This window comes from Pelobates fuscus, chromosome 4 (assembly GCF_036172605.1).
Source record: "Pelobates fuscus isolate aPelFus1 chromosome 4, aPelFus1.pri, whole genome shotgun sequence".
Lineage (NCBI taxonomy): Eukaryota > Metazoa > Chordata > Amphibia > Anura > Pelobatidae > Pelobates > Pelobates fuscus.
In genome coordinates, this window is record NC_086320.1 from 21,261,885 (window position 1) to 21,278,101 (window position 16,217).

At 39.2% G+C, this 16,217-nt stretch overlaps 5 non-coding genes across 5 annotated transcripts; all 5 read left to right on the forward strand.

Moving 5' to 3' along the window:
• Window positions 1–3,398: 3,398 nt before the first annotated feature.
• Window positions 3,399–3,487, forward strand: TRNAY-GUA (transfer RNA tyrosine (anticodon GUA)). Its single transcript is given in 2 exon segments — window positions 3,399–3,435; window positions 3,452–3,487. It is a non-coding gene; the product is annotated as a tRNA-Tyr (tRNA).
• A 5,711-nt stretch (window positions 3,488–9,198) lies between these two features.
• Window positions 9,199–9,287, forward strand: TRNAY-GUA (transfer RNA tyrosine (anticodon GUA)). The gene is given in 2 exon segments: window positions 9,199–9,235; window positions 9,252–9,287. It is a non-coding gene; the product is annotated as a tRNA-Tyr (tRNA).
• A 2,303-nt stretch (window positions 9,288–11,590) lies between these two features.
• On the forward strand, window positions 11,591–11,679 carry TRNAY-GUA (transfer RNA tyrosine (anticodon GUA)). Its single transcript is given in 2 exon segments — window positions 11,591–11,627; window positions 11,644–11,679. It is a non-coding gene; the product is annotated as a tRNA-Tyr (tRNA).
• A 2,001-nt stretch (window positions 11,680–13,680) lies between these two features.
• Window positions 13,681–13,769, forward strand: TRNAY-GUA (transfer RNA tyrosine (anticodon GUA)). The gene is given in 2 exon segments: window positions 13,681–13,717; window positions 13,734–13,769. It is a non-coding gene; the product is annotated as a tRNA-Tyr (tRNA).
• Window positions 13,770–14,455: 686 nt separating this feature from the next.
• Window positions 14,456–14,544, forward strand: TRNAY-GUA (transfer RNA tyrosine (anticodon GUA)). Its single transcript is given in 2 exon segments — window positions 14,456–14,492; window positions 14,509–14,544. It is a non-coding gene; the product is annotated as a tRNA-Tyr (tRNA).
• Window positions 14,545–16,217: the final 1,673 nt, after the last annotated feature.

Here is a 16,217-nt window from a genome sequence, read left to right on the forward strand (position 1 = left end):
AAGTGGGTGATTAGCTCAAATTGTAGAGCGCTTGCTTAGCATGTGAGAGGTAGCGGGATCGATGCCCGCATTCTCCAGTGGCTGCTTCTTCTTTTAAATGAAGGGTGCTTAGACTGTATGTTGCATGTCTGTATTTTATGTAATAAATGTAACCTTGTGTATTTTACTGTCTTTTTACTGCCATGTGCTTAATGGAGTTTTGCATCTGTCCTTGGAGATAATTGGATTACTTCCCAATTATCTCCAGGATAGAAGACTCTGTGGAACTGGTTTTGGGCAGAAAAGCCATGCTTCATTTGGTCACAAAGGACTACGATCTATCTTTTGAACCACTGGACCAATTTGTATGATTTTGACGTATGTTTGTATTTGGAGTATGCTGATTCTAAAAATGTAAGTTTTATGTGAATGTGATGCATACTTTTAAAGTTATGAATAATGTGGAAAAACTGTATTTCTCTGCTTGTGATAATTACATTACCCATTTTGTAATGGCACCCCTTTATGCCCAGGGTGCCATTACAAAAGATGAGAGCGGGAAAGTGGGGGATTAGCTCAAATGGTAGAGCGCTCGCTTAGCATGTGAGAGGTAGCGGGATCGATGCCCGCATTCTCCAGTGGCTGCTTCTTCTTTTAAATGAAGGGTGCTTAGTTGAACTTTTTGTTTACCTGGATGTCATTGCCACAGCAGCATGTTGCAAAATGTTTAACTGCTTACCTGATTCTTCAAAAATGTCCTACTTTGACATTGAGTGAACTCACGAATTACCTTCGATAGCTCAGCTGGTAGAGCGGAGGACTGTAGTTGGTATATGATAGCAATCCTTAGGTCGCTGGTTCAATTCTGGCTCGAAGGACATGTGTTTTTCTCTCTTGTAGAGCAGAGGACTGTATGTTGCATGTCTGTATTTTATGTAATAAATGTAACCTTGTGTATTTTACTGTCTTTTTACTGCCATGTGCTTAATGGAGTTTTGCATCTGTCCTTGGAGATAATTGGATTACTTCCCAATTATCTCCAGGATAGAAGACTCTGTAGAACTGGTTTTGGGCAGAAAAGCCATGCTTCATTTGGTCACAAAGGACTACGATCTATCTTTTGAACCACTGGACCAATTTGTATGATTTTGACGTATGTTTGTATTTGGAGTATGCTGATTCTAAAAATGTAAGTTTTATGTGAATGTGATGCATACTTTTAAAGTTATGAATAATGTGGAAAAACTGTATTTCTCTGCTTGTGATAATTACATTACCCATTTTGTAATGGCACCCCTTTATGCCCAGGGTGCCATTACAAAAGATGAGAGCGGAAAAGTGGGTGATTAGCTCAAATTGTAGAGCGCTTGCTTAGCATGTGAGAGGTAGCGGGATCGATGCCCGCATTCTCCAGTGGCTGCTTCTTCTTTTAAATGAAGGGTGCTTAGACTGTATGTTGCATGTCTGTATTTTATGTAATAAATGTAACCTTGTGTATTTTACTGTCTTTTTACTGCCATGTGCTTAATGGAGTTTTGCATCTGTCCTTGGAGATAATTGGATTACTTCCCAATTATCTCCAGGATAGAAGACTCTGTGGAACTGGTTTTGGGCAGAAAAGCCATGCTTCATTTGGTCACAAAGGACTACGATCTATCTTTTGAACCACTGGACCAATTTGTATGATTTTGACGTATGTTTGTATTTGGAGTATGCTGATTCTAAAAATGTAAGTTTTATGTGAATGTGATGCATACTTTTAAAGTTATGAATAATGTGGAAAAACTGTATTTCTCTGCTTGTGATAATTACATTACCCATTTTGTAATGGCACCCCTTTATGCCCAGGGTGCCATTACAAAAGATGAGAGCGGGAAAGTGGGGGATTAGCTCAAATGGTAGAGCGCTCGCTTAGCATGTGAGAGGTAGCGGGATCGATGCCCGCATTCTCCAGTGGCTGCTTCTTCTTTTAAATGAAGGGTGCTTAGTTGAACTTTTTGTTTACCTGGATGTCATTGCCACAGCAGCATGTTGCAAAATGTTTAACTGCTTACCTGATTCTTCAAAAATGTCCTACTTTGACATTGAGTGAACTCACGAATTACCTTCGATAGCTCAGCTGGTAGAGCGGAGGACTGTAGTTGGTATATGATAGCAATCCTTAGGTCGCTGGTTCAATTCTGGCTCGAAGGACATGTGTTTTTCTCTCTTGTAGAGCAGAGGACTGTATGTTGCATGTCTGTATTTTATGTAATAAATGTAACCTTGTGTATTTTACTGTCTTTTTACTGCCATGTGCTTAATGGAGTTTTGCATCTGTCCTTGGAGATAATTGGATTACTTCCCAATTATCTCCAGGATAGAAGACTCTGTAGAACTGGTTTTGGGCAGAAAAGCCATGCTTCATTTGGTCACAAAGGACTACGATCTATCTTTTGAACCACTGGACCAATTTGTATGATTTTGACGTATGTTTGTATTTGGAGTATGCTGATTCTAAAAATGTAAGTTTTATGTGAATGTGATGCATACTTTTAAAGTTATGAATAATGTGGAAAAACTGTATTTCTCTGCTTGTGATAATTACATTACCCATTTTGTAATGGCACCCCTTTATGCCCAGGGTGCCATTACAAAAGATGAGAGCGGAAAAGTGGGTGATTAGCTCAAATTGTAGAGCGCTTGCTTAGCATGTGAGAGGTAGCGGGATCGATGCCCGCATTCTCCAGTGGCTGCTTCTTCTTTTAAATGAAGGGTGCTTAGACTGTATGTTGCATGTCTGTATTTTATGTAATAAATGTAACCTTGTGTATTTTACTGTCTTTTTACTGCCATGTGCTTAATGGAGTTTTGCATCTGTCCTTGGAGATAATTGGATTACTTCCCAATTATCTCCAGGATAGAAGACTCTGTGGAACTGGTTTTGGGCAGAAAAGCCATGCTTCATTTGGTCACAAAGGACTACGATCTATCTTTTGAACCACTGGACCAATTTGTATGATTTTGACGTATGTTTGTATTTGGAGTATGCTGATTCTAAAAATGTAAGTTTTATGTGAATGTGATGCATACTTTTAAAGTTATGAATAATGTGGAAAAACTGTATTTCTCTGCTTGTGATAATTACATTACCCATTTTGTAATGGCACCCCTTTATGCCCAGGGTGCCATTACAAAAGATGAGAGCGGGAAAGTGGGGGATTAGCTCAAATGGTAGAGCGCTCGCTTAGCATGTGAGAGGTAGCGGGATCGATGCCCGCATTCTCCAGTGGCTGCTTCTTCTTTTAAATGAAGGGTGCTTAGTTGAACTTTTTGTTTACCTGGATGTCATTGCCACAGCAGCATGTTGCAAAATGTTTAACTGCTTACCTGATTCTTCAAAAATGTCCTACTTTGACATTGAGTGAACTCACAAATTACCTTCGATAGCTCAGCTGGTAGAGCGGAGGACTGTAGTTGGTATATGATAGCAATCCTTAGGTCGCTGGTTCAATTCCGGCTCGAAGGACATGTGTTTTTCTCTCTTGTAGAGCAGAGGACTGTATGTTGCATGTCTGTATTTTATGTAATAAATGTAACCTTGTGTATTTTACTGTCTTTTTACTGCCATGTGCTTAATGGAGTTTTGCATCTGTCCTTGGAGATAATTGGATTACTTCCCAATTATCTCCAGGATAGAAGACTCTGTGGAACTGGTTTTGGGCAGAAAAGCCATGCTTCATTTGGTCACAAAGGACTACGATCTATCTTTTGAACCACTGGACCAATTTGAATGATTTTGACGTATGTTTGTATTTGGAGTATGCTGATTCTGAAAATGTAAGTTTTATGTGAATGTGATGCATACTTTTAAAGTTATGAATAATGTGGAAAAACTGTATTTCTCTGCTTGTGATAATTACATTACCCATTTTGTAATGGCACCCCTTTATGCCCAGGGTGCCATTACAAAAGATGAGAGCGGAAAAGTGGGTGATTAGCTCAAATTGTAGAGCGCTTGCTTAGCATGTGAGAGGTAGCGGGATCGATGCCCGCATTCTCCAGTGGCTGCTTCTTCTTTTAAATGAAGGGTGCTTAGACTGTATGTTGCATGTCTGTATTTTATGTAATAAATGTAACCTTGTGTATTTTACTGTCTTTTTACTGCCATGTGCTTAATGGAGTTTTGCATCTGTCCTTGGAGATAATTGGATTACTTCCCAATTATCTCCAGGATAGAAGACTCTGTGGAACTGGTTTTGGGCAGAAAAGCCATGCTTCATTTGGTCACAAAGGACTACGATCTATCTTTTGAACCACTGGACCAATTTGTATGATTTTGACGTATGTTTGTATTTGGAGTATGCTGATTCTAAAAATGTAAGTTTTATGTGAATGTGATGCATACTTTTAAAGTTATGAATAATGTGGAAAAACTGTATTTCTCTGCTTGTGATAATTACATTACCCATTTTGTAATGGCACCCCTTTATGCCCAGGGTGCCATTACAAAAGATGAGAGCGGGAAAGTGGGGGATTAGCTCAAATGGTAGAGCGCTCGCTTAGCATGTGAGAGGTAGCGGGATCGATGCCCGCATTCTCCAGTGGCTGCTTCTTCTTTTAAATGAAGGGTGCTTAGTTGAACTTTTTGTTTACCTGGATGTCATTGCCACAGCAGCATGTTGCAAAATGTTTAACTGCTTACCTGATTCTTCAAAAATGTCCTACTTTGACATTGAGTGAACTCACGAATTACCTTCGATAGCTCAGCTGGTAGAGCGGAGGACTGTAGTTGGTATATGATAGCAATCCTTAGGTCGCTGGTTCAATTCTGGCTCGAAGGACATGTGTTTTTCTCTCTTGTAGAGCAGAGGACTGTATGTTGCATGTCTGCATTTTATGTAATAAATGTAACCTTGTGTATTTTACTGTCTTTTTACTGCCATGTGCTTAATGGAGTTTTGCATCTGTCCTTGGAGATAATTGGATTACTTCCCAATTATCTCCAGGATAGAAGACTCTGTAGAACTGGTTTTGGGCAGAAAAGCCATGCTTCATTTGGTCACAAAGGACTACGATCTATCTTTTGAACCACTGGACCAATTTGTATGATTTTGACGTATGTTTGTATTTGGAGTATGCTGATTCTAAAAATGTAAGTTTTATGTGAATGTGATGCATACTTTTAAAGTTATGAATAATGTGGAAAAACTGTATTTCTCTGCTTGTGATAATTACATTACCCATTTTGTAATGGCACCCCTTTATGCCCAGGGTGCCATTACAAAAGATGAGAGCGGAAAAGTGGGTGATTAGCTCAAATTGTAGAGCGCTTGCTTAGCATGTGAGAGGTAGCGGGATCGATGCCCGCATTCTCCAGTGGCTGCTTCTTCTTTTAAATGAAGGGTGCTTAGACTGTATGTTGCATGTCTGTATTTTATGTAATAAATGTAACCTTGTGTATTTTACTGTCTTTTTACTGCCATGTGCTTAATGGAGTTTTGCATCTGTCCTTGGAGATAATTGGATTACTTCCCAATTATCTCCAGGATAGAAGACTCTGTGGAACTGGTTTTGGGCAGAAAAGCCATGCTTCATTTGGTCACAAAGGACTACGATCTATCTTTTGAACCACTGGACCAATTTGTATGATTTTGACGTATGTTTGTATTTGGAGTATGCTGATTCTAAAAATGTAAGTTTTATGTGAATGTGATGCATACTTTTAAAGTTATGAATAATGTGGAAAAACTGTATTTCTCTGCTTGTGATAATTACATTACCCATTTTGTAATGGCACCCCTTTATGCCCAGGGTGCCATTACAAAAGATGAGAGCGGGAAAGTGGGGGATTAGCTCAAATGGTAGAGCGCTCGCTTAGCATGTGAGAGGTAGCGGGATCGATGCCCGCATTCTCCAGTGGCTGCTTCTTCTTTTAAATGAAGGGTGCTTAGTTGAACTTTTTGTTTACCTGGATGTCATTGCCACAGCAGCATGTTGCAAAATGTTTAACTGCTTACCTGATTCTTCAAAAATGTCCTACTTTGACATTGAGTGAACTCACGAATTACCTTCGATAGCTCAGCTGGTAGAGCGGAGGACTGTAGTTGGTATATGATAGCAATCCTTAGGTCGCTGGTTCAATTCTGGCTCGAAGGACATGTGTTTTTCTCTCTTGTAGAGCAGAGGACTGTATGTTGCATGTCTGCATTTTATGTAATAAATGTAACCTTGTGTATTTTACTGTCTTTTTACTGCCATGTGCTTAATGGAGTTTTGCATCTGTCCTTGGAGATAATTGGATTACTTCCCAATTATCTCCAGGATAGAAGACTCTGTAGAACTGGTTTTGGGCAGAAAAGCCATGCTTCATTTGGTCACAAAGGACTACGATCTATCTTTTGAACCACTGGACCAATTTGTATGATTTTGACGTATGTTTGTATTTGGAGTATGCTGATTCTAAAAATGTAAGTTTTATGTGAATGTGATGCATACTTTTAAAGTTATGAATAATGTGGAAAAACTGTATTTCTCTGCTTGTGATAATTACATTACCCATTTTGTAATGGCACCCCTTTATGCCCAGGGTGCCATTACAAAAGATGAGAGCGGAAAAGTGGGTGATTAGCTCAAATTGTAGAGCGCTTGCTTAGCATGTGAGAGGTAGCGGGATCGATGCCCGCATTCTCCAGTGGCTGCTTCTTCTTTTAAATGAAGGGTGCTTAGACTGTATGTTGCATGTCTGTATTTTATGTAATAAATGTAACCTTGTGTATTTTACTGTCTTTTTACTGCCATGTGCTTAATGGAGTTTTGCATCTGTCCTTGGAGATAATTGGATTACTTCCCAATTATCTCCAGGATAGAAGACTCTGTGGAACTGGTTTTGGGCAGAAAAGCCATGCTTCATTTGGTCACAAAGGACTACGATCTATCTTTTGAACCACTGGACCAATTTGTATGATTTTGACGTATGTTTGTATTTGGAGTATGCTGATTCTAAAAATGTAAGTTTTATGTGAATGTGATGCATACTTTTAAAGTTATGAATAATGTGGAAAAACTGTATTTCTCTGCTTGTGATAATTACATTACCCATTTTGTAATGGCACCCCTTTATGCCCAGGGTGCCATTACAAAAGATGAGAGCGGGAAAGTGGGGGATTAGCTCAAATGGTAGAGCGCTCGCTTAGCATGTGAGAGGTAGCGGGATCGATGCCCGCATTCTCCAGTGGCTGCTTCTTCTTTTAAATGAAGGGTGCTTAGTTGAACTTTTTGTTTACCTGGATGTCATTGCCACAGCAGCATGTTGCAAAATGTTTAACTGCTTACCTGATTCTTCAAAAATGTCCTACTTTGACATTGAGTGAACTCACGAATTACCTTCGATAGCTCAGCTGGTAGAGCGGAGGACTGTAGTTGGTATATGATAGCAATCCTTAGGTCGCTGGTTCAATTCTGGCTCGAAGGACATGTGTTTTTCTCTCTTGTAGAGCAGAGGACTGTATGTTGCATGTCTGCATTTTATGTAATAAATGTAACCTTGTGTATTTTACTGTCTTTTTACTGCCATGTGCTTAATGGAGTTTTGCATCTGTCCTTGGAGATAATTGGATTACTTCCCAATTATCTCCAGGATAGAAGACTCTGTAGAACTGGTTTTGGGCAGAAAAGCCATGCTTCATTTGGTCACAAAGGACTACGATCTATCTTTTGAACCACTGGACCAATTTGTATGATTTTGACGTATGTTTGTATTTGGAGTATGCTGATTCTAAAAATGTAAGTTTTATGTGAATGTGATGCATACTTTTAAAGTTATGAATAATGTGGAAAAACTGTATTTCTCTGCTTGTGATAATTACATTACCCATTTTGTAATGGCACCCCTTTATGCCCAGGGTGCCATTACAAAAGATGAGAGCGGAAAAGTGGGTGATTAGCTCAAATTGTAGAGCGCTTGCTTAGCATGTGAGAGGTAGCGGGATCGATGCCCGCATTCTCCAGTGGCTGCTTCTTCTTTTAAATGAAGGGTGCTTAGACTGTATGTTGCATGTCTGTATTTTATGTAATAAATGTAACCTTGTGTATTTTACTGTCTTTTTACTGCCATGTGCTTAATGGAGTTTTGCATCTGTCCTTGGAGATAATTGGATTACTTCCCAATTATCTCCAGGATAGAAGACTCTGTAGAACTGGTTTTGGGCAGAAAAGCCATGCTTCATTTGGTCACAAAGGACTACGATCTATCTTTTGAACCACTGGACCAATTTGTATGATTTTGACGTATGTTTGTATTTGGAGTATGCTGATTCTAAAAATGTAAGTTTTATGTGAATGTGATGCATACTTTTAAAGTTATGAATAATGTGGAAAAACTGTATTTCTCTGCTTGTGATAATTACATTACCCATTTTGTAATGGCACCCCTTTATGCCCAGGGTGCCATTACAAAAGATGAGAGCGGAAAAGTGGGTGATTAGCTCAAATTGTAGAGCGCTTGCTTAGCATGTGAGAGGTAGCGGGATCGATGCCCGCATTCTCCAGTGGCTGATTCTTCTTTTAAATGAAGGGTGCTTAGACTGTATGTTGCATGTCTGTATTTTATGTAATAAATGTAACCTTGTGTATTTTACTGTCTTTTTACTGCCATGTGCTTAATGGAGTTTTGCATCTGTCCTTGGAGATAATTGGATTACTTCCCAATTATCTCCAGGATAGAAGACTCTGTGGAACTGGTTTTGGGCAGAAAAGCCATGCTTCATTTGGTCACAAAGGACTACGATCTATCTTTTGAACCACTGGACCAATTTGTATGATTTTGACGTATGTTTGTATTTGGAGTATGCTGATTCTAAAAATGTAAGTTTTATGTGAATGTGATGCATACTTTTAAAGTTATGAATAATGTGGAAAAACTGTATTTCTCTGCTTGTGATAATTACATTACCCATTTTGTAATGGCACCCCTTTATGCCCAGGGTGCCATTACAAAAGATGAGAGCGGGAAAGTGGGGGATTAGCTCAAATGGTAGAGCGCTCGCTTAGCATGTGAGAGGTAGCGGGATCGATGCCCGCATTCTCCAGTGGCTGCTTCTTCTTTTAAATGAAGGGTGCTTAGTTGAACTTTTTGTTTACCTGGATGTCATTGCCACAGCAGCATGTTGCAAAATGTTTAACTGCTTACCTGATTCTTCAAAAATGTCCTACTTTGACATTGAGTGAACTCACAAATTACCTTCGATAGCTCAGCTGGTAGAGCGGAGGACTGTAGTTGGTATATGATAGCAATCCTTAGGTCGCTGGTTCAATTCCGGCTCGAAGGACATGTGTTTTTCTCTCTTGTAGAGCAGAGGACTGTATGTTGCATGTCTGTATTTTATGTAATAAATGTAACCTTGTGTATTTTACTGTCTTTTTACTGCCATGTGCTTAATGGAGTTTTGCATCTGTCCTTGGAGATAATTGGATTACTTCCCAATTATCTCCAGGATAGAAGACTCTGTGGAACTGGTTTTGGGCAGAAAAGCCATGCTTCATTTGGTCACAAAGGACTACGATCTATCTTTTGAACCACTGGACCAATTTGAATGATTTTGACGTATGTTTGTATTTGGAGTATGCTGATTCTGAAAATGTAAGTTTTATGTGAATGTGATGCATACTTTTAAAGTTATGAATAATGTGGAAAAACTGTATTTCTCTGCTTGTGATAATTACATTACCCATTTTGTAATGGCACCCCTTTATGCCCAAGTGCCATTACAAAAGATGAGAGCGGAAAAGTGGGGGATTAGCTCAAATGGTAGAGTGCTCGCTTAGCATGTGAGAGGTAGCGGGATCGATGCCCGCATTCTCCAGTGGCTGCTTCTTCTTTTAAATGAAGGGTGCTTAGACTGTATGTTGCATGTCTGTATTTTATGTAATAAATGTAACCTTGTGTATTTTACTGTCTTTTTACTGCCATGTGCTTAATGGAGTTTTGCATCTGTCCTTGGAGATAATTGGATTACTTCCCAATTATCTCCAGGATAGAAGACTCTGTGGAACTGGTTTTGGGCAGAAAAGCCATGCTTCATTTGGTCACAAAGGACTACGATCTATCTTTTGAACCACTGGACCAATTTGAATGATTTTGACGTATGTTTGTATTTGGAGTATGCTGATTCTGAAAATGTAAGTTTTATGTGAATGTGATGCATACTTTTAAAGTTATGAATAATGTGGAAAAACTGTATTTCTCTGCTTGTGATAATTACATTACCCATTTTGTAATGGCACCCCTTTATGCCCAAGTGCCATTACAAAAGATGAGAGCGGAAAAGTGGGGGATTAGCTCAAATGGTAGAGTGCTCGCTTAGCATGTGAGAGGTAGCGGGATCGATGCCCGCATTCTCCAGTGGCTGCTTCTTCTTTTAAATGAAGGGTGCTTAGACTGTATGTTGCATGTCTGTATTTTATGTAATAAATGTAACCTTGTGTATTTTACTGTCTTTTTACTGCCATGTGCTTAATGGAGTTTTGCATCTGTCCTTGGAGATAATTGGATTACTTCCCAATTATCTCCAGGATAGAAGACTCTGTGGAACTGGTTTTGGGCAGAAAAGCCATGCTTCATTTGGTCACAAAGGACTATGATCTATCTTTTGAACCACTGGACCAATTTGTATGATTTTGACGTATGTTTGTATTTGGAGTATGCTGATTCTGAAAATGTAAGTTTTATGTGAATGTGATGCATACTTTTAAAGTTATGAATAATGTGGAAAAACTGTATTTCTCTGCTTGTGATAATTACATTACCCATTTTGTAATGGCACCCCTTTATGCCCAAGTGCCATTACAAAAGATGAGAGCGGAAAAGTGGGGGATTAGCTCAAATGGTAGAGTGCTCGCTTAACATGTGAGAGGTAGCGGGATCGATGCCCGCATTCTCCAGTGGCTGCTTCTTCTTTTAAATGAAGGGTGCTTAGACTGTATGTTGCATGTCTGTATTTTATGTAATAAATGTAACCTTGTGTATTTTACTGTCTTTTTACTGCCATGTGCTTAATGGAGTTTTGCATCTGTCCTTGGAGATAATTGGATTACTTCCCAATTATCTCCAGGATAGAAGACTCTGTAGAACTGGTTTTGGGCAGAAAAGCCATGCTTCATTTGGTCACAAAGGACTACGATCTATCTTTTGAACCACTGGACCAATTTGTATGATTTTGACGTATGTTTGTATTTGGAGTATGCTGATTCTAAAAATGTAAGTTTTATGTGAATGTGATGCATACTTTTAAAGTTATGAATAATGTGGAAAAACTGTATTTCTCTGCTTGTGATAATTACATTACCCATTTTGTAATGGCACCCCTTTATGCCCAGGGTGCCATTACAAAAGATGAGAGCGGAAAAGTGGGGGATTAGCTCAAATGGTAGAGTGCTCGCTTAGCATGTGAGAGGTAACGGGATCGATGCCCGCATTCTCCAGTGGCTGCTTCTTCTTTTAAATGAAGGGTGCTTAGTTGAACTTTTTGTTTACCTGGATGTCATTGCCACAGCAGCATGTTGCAAAATGTTTAACTGCTTACCTGATTCTTCAAAAATGTCCTACTTTGACATTGAGTGAACTCACGAATTACCTTCGATAGCTCAGCTGGTAGAGCGGAGGACTGTAGTTGGTATATGATAGCAATCCTTAGGTCGCTGGTTCAATTCCGGCTCGAAGGACATGTGTTTTTCTCTCTTGTAGAGCAGAGGACTGTATGTTGCATGTCTGTATTTTATGTAATAAATGTAACCTTGTGTATTTTACTGTCTTTTTACTGCCATGTGCTTAATGGAGTTTTGCATCTGTCCTTGGAGATAATTGGATTACTTCCCAATTATCTCCAGGATAGAAGACTCTGTGGAACTGGTTTTGGGCAGAAAAGCCATGCTTCATTTGGTCACAAAGGACTATGATCTATCTTTTGAACCACTGCACCAATTTGTATGATTTTGACGTATGTTTGTATTTGGAGTATGCTGATTCTGAAAATGTAATTTTTATGTGAATGTGATGCATACTTTTAAAGTTATGAATAATGTGGAAAAACTGTATTTCTCTGCTTTTGATAATTACATTACCCATTTTGTAATGGCACCCCTTTATGCCCAGGGTGCCATTACAAAAGATGCGAGCGGAAAAGTGGGGGATTAGCTCAAATGGTAGAGCGCTCGCTTAGCATGTGAGAGGTAGCGGGATCGATGCCCGCATTCTCCAATGGCTGCTTCTTCTTTTAAATGAAGGGTGCTTAGTTGAACTTTTTGTTTACCTGGATGTCATTGCCACAGCAGCATGTTGCAAAATGTTTAACTGCTTACCTGATTCTTCAAAAATTTCCTACTTTGACATTGAGTGAACTCACAAATTACCTTCGATAGCTCAGCTGGTAGAGCGGAGGACTGTAGTTGGTATATGATAGCAATCCTTAGGTCGCTGGTTCAATTCTGGCTCGAAGGACATGTGTTTTTCTCTCTTGTAGAGCAGAGGACTGTATGTTGCATGTCTGTATTTTATGTAATAAATGTAACCTTGTGTATTTTACTGTCTTTTTACTGCCATGTGCTTAATGGAGTTTTGCATCTGTCCTTGGAGATAATTGGATTACTTCCCAATTATCTCCAGGATAGAAGACTCTGTGGAACTGGTTTTGGGCAGAAAAGTCATGCTTCATTTGGTCACAAAGGACTACGATCTATCTTTTGAACCACTGGACCAATTTGTATGATTTTGACGAATGTTTGTATTTGGAGTATGCTGATTCTGAAAATGTAAGTTTTATGTGAATGTGATGCATACTTTTAAAGTTATGAATAATGTGGAAAAACTGTATTTCTCTGCTTGTGATAATTACATTACCCATTTTGTAATGGCACCCCTTTATGCCCAGGGTGCCATTACAAAAGATGAGAGCGGAAAAGTGGGTGATTAGCTCAAATTGTAGAGCGCTTGCTTAGCATGTGAGAGGTAGCGGGATCGATGCCCGCATTCTCCAGTGGCTGCTTCTTCTTTTAAATGAAGGGTGCTTAGACTGTATGTTGCATGTCTGTATTTTATGTAATAAATGTAACCTTGTGTATTTTACTGTCTTTTTACTGCCATGTGCTTAATGGAGTTTTGCATCTGTCCTTGGAGATAATTGGATTACTTCCCAATTATCTCCAGGATAGAAGACTCTGTGGAACTGGTTTTGGGCAGAAAAGCCATGCTTCATTTGGTCACAAAGGACTACGATCTATCTTTTGAACCACTGGACCAATTTGTATGATTTTGACGTATGTTTGTATTTGGAGTATGCTGATTCTAAAAATGTAAGTTTTATGTGAATGTGATGCATACTTTTAAAGTTATGAATAATGTGGAAAAACTGTATTTCTCTGCTTGTGATAATTACATTACCCATTTTGTAATGGCACCCCTTTATGCCCAGGGTGCCATTACAAAAGATGAGAGCGGAAAAGTGGGGGATTAGCTCAAATGGTAGAGCGCTCGCTTAGCATGTGAGAGGTAGCGGGATCGATGCCCGCATTCTCCAGTGGCTGCTTCTTCTTTTAAATGAAGGGTGCTTAGTTGAACTTTTTGTTTACCTGGATGTCATTGCCACAGCAGCATGTTGCAAAATGTTTAACTGCTTACCTGATTCTTCAAAAATGTCCTACTTTGACATTGAGTGAACTCACGAATTACCTTCGATAGCTCAGCTGGTAGAGCGGAGGACTGTAGTTGGTATATGATAGCAATCCTTAGGTCGCTGGTTCAATTCCGGCTCGAAGGACATGTGTTTTTCTCTCTTGTAGAGCAGAGGACTGTATGTTGCATGTCTGTATTTTATGTAATAAATGTAACCTTGTGTATTTTACTGTCTTTTTACTGCCATGTGCTTAATGGAGTTTTGCATCTGTCCTTGGAGATAATTGGATTACTTCCCAATTATCTCCAGGATAGAAGACTCTGTGGAACTGGTTTTGGGCAGAAAAGCCATGCTTCATTTGGTCACAAAGGACTACGATCTATCTTTTGAACCACTGGACCAATTTGTATGATTTTGACGTATGTTTGTATTTGGAGTATGCTGATTCTAAAAATGTAAGTTTTATGTGAATGTGATGCATACTTTTAAAGTTATGAATAATGTGGAAAAACTGTATTTCTCTGCTTGTGATAATTACATTACCCATTTTGTAATGGCACCCCTTTATGCCCAGGGTGCCATTACAAAAGATGAGAGCGGAAAAGTGGGGGATTAGCTCAAATGGTAGAGCGCTCGCTTAGCATGTGAGAGGTAGCGGGATCGATGCCCGCATTCTCCAGTGGCTGCTTCTTCTTTTAAATGAAGGGTGCTTAGTTGAACTTTTTGTTTACCTGGATGTCATTGCCACAGCAGCATGTTGCAAAATGTTTAACTGCTTACCTGATTCTTCAAAAATGTCCTACTTTGACATTGAGTGAACTCACGAATTACCTTCGATAGCTCAGCTGGTAGAGCGGAGGACTGTAGTTGGTATATGATAGCAATCCTTAGGTCGCTGGTTCAATTCCGGCTCGAAGGACATGTGTTTTTCTCTCTTGTAGAGCAGAGGACTGTATGTTGCATGTCTGTATTTTATGTAATAAATGTAACCTTGTGTATTTTACTGTCTTTTTACTGCCATGTGCTTAATGGAGTTTTGCATCTGTCCTTGGAGATAATTGGATTACTTCCCAATTATCTCCAGGATAGAAGACTCTGTGGAACTGGTTTTGGGCAGAAAAGCCATGCTTCATTTGGTCACAAAGGACTACGATCTATCTTTTGAACCACTGGACCAATTTGTATGATTTTGACGTATGTTTGTATTTGGAGTATGCTGATTCTGAAAATGTAAGTTTTATGTGAATGTGATGCATACTTTTAAAGTTATGAATAATGTGGAAAAACTGTATTTCTCTGCTTGTGATAATTACATTACCCATTTTGTAATGGCACCCCTTTATGCCCAGGGTGCCATTACAAAAGATGAGAGTGGAAAAGTGGGGGATTAGCTCAAATGGTAGAGTGCTCGCTTAGCATGTGAGAGGTAGCGGGATCGATGCCCGCATTCTCCAGTGGCTGCCTCTTCTTTTAAATGAAGGGTGCTTAGACTGTATGTTGCATGTCTGTATTTTATGTAATAAATGTAACCTTGTGTATTTTACTGTCTTTTTACTGCCATGTGCTTAATGGAGTTTTGCATCTGTCCTTGGAGATAATTGGATTACTTCCCAATTATCTCCAGGATAGAAGACTCTGTGGAACTGGTTTTGGGCAGAAAAGCCATGCTTCATTTGGTCACAAAGGACTATGATTTATCTTTTGAACCACTGGACCAATTTGTATGATTTTGACGTATGTTTGTATTTGGAGTATGCTGATTCTGAAAATGTAAGTTTTATGTGAATGTGATGCATACTTTTAAAGTTATGAATAATGTGGAAAAACTGTATTTCTCTGCTTGTGATAATTACATTACCCATTTTGTAATGGCACCTCTTTATGCCCAGGGTGCCATTACAAAAGATGAGAGCGGAAAAGTGGGGGATTAGCTCAAATGGTAGAGTGCTCGCTTAGCATGTGAGAGGTAGCGGGATCGATGCCCGCATTCTCCAGTGGCTGCCTCTTCTTTTAAATGAAGGGTGCTTAGACTGTATGTTGCATGTCTGTATTTTATGTAATAAATGTAACCTTGTGTATTTTACTGTCTTTTTACTGCCATGTGCTTAATGGAGTTTTGCATCTGTCCTTGGAGATAATTGGATTACTTCCCAATTATCTCCAGGATAGAAGACTCTGTGGAACTGGTTTTGGGCAGAAAAGCCATGCTTCATTTGGTCACAAAGGACTATGATCTATCTTTTGAACCACTGGACCAATTTGTATGATTTTGACGTATGTTTGTATTTGGAGTATGCTGATTCTGAAAATGTAAGTTTTATGTGAATGTGATGCATACTTTTAAAGTTATGAATAATGTGGAAAAACTGTATTTCTCTGCTTGTGATAATTACATTACCCATTTTGTAATGGCACCCCTTTATGCCCAAGTGCCATTACAAAAGATGAGAGCGGAAAAGTGGGGGATTAGCTCAAATGGTAGAGTGCTCGCTTAGCATGTGAGAGGTAGCGGGATCGATGCCCGCATTCTCCAGTGGCTGCTTCTTCTTTTAAATGAAGGGTGCTTAGACTGTATGTTGCATGTCTGTATTT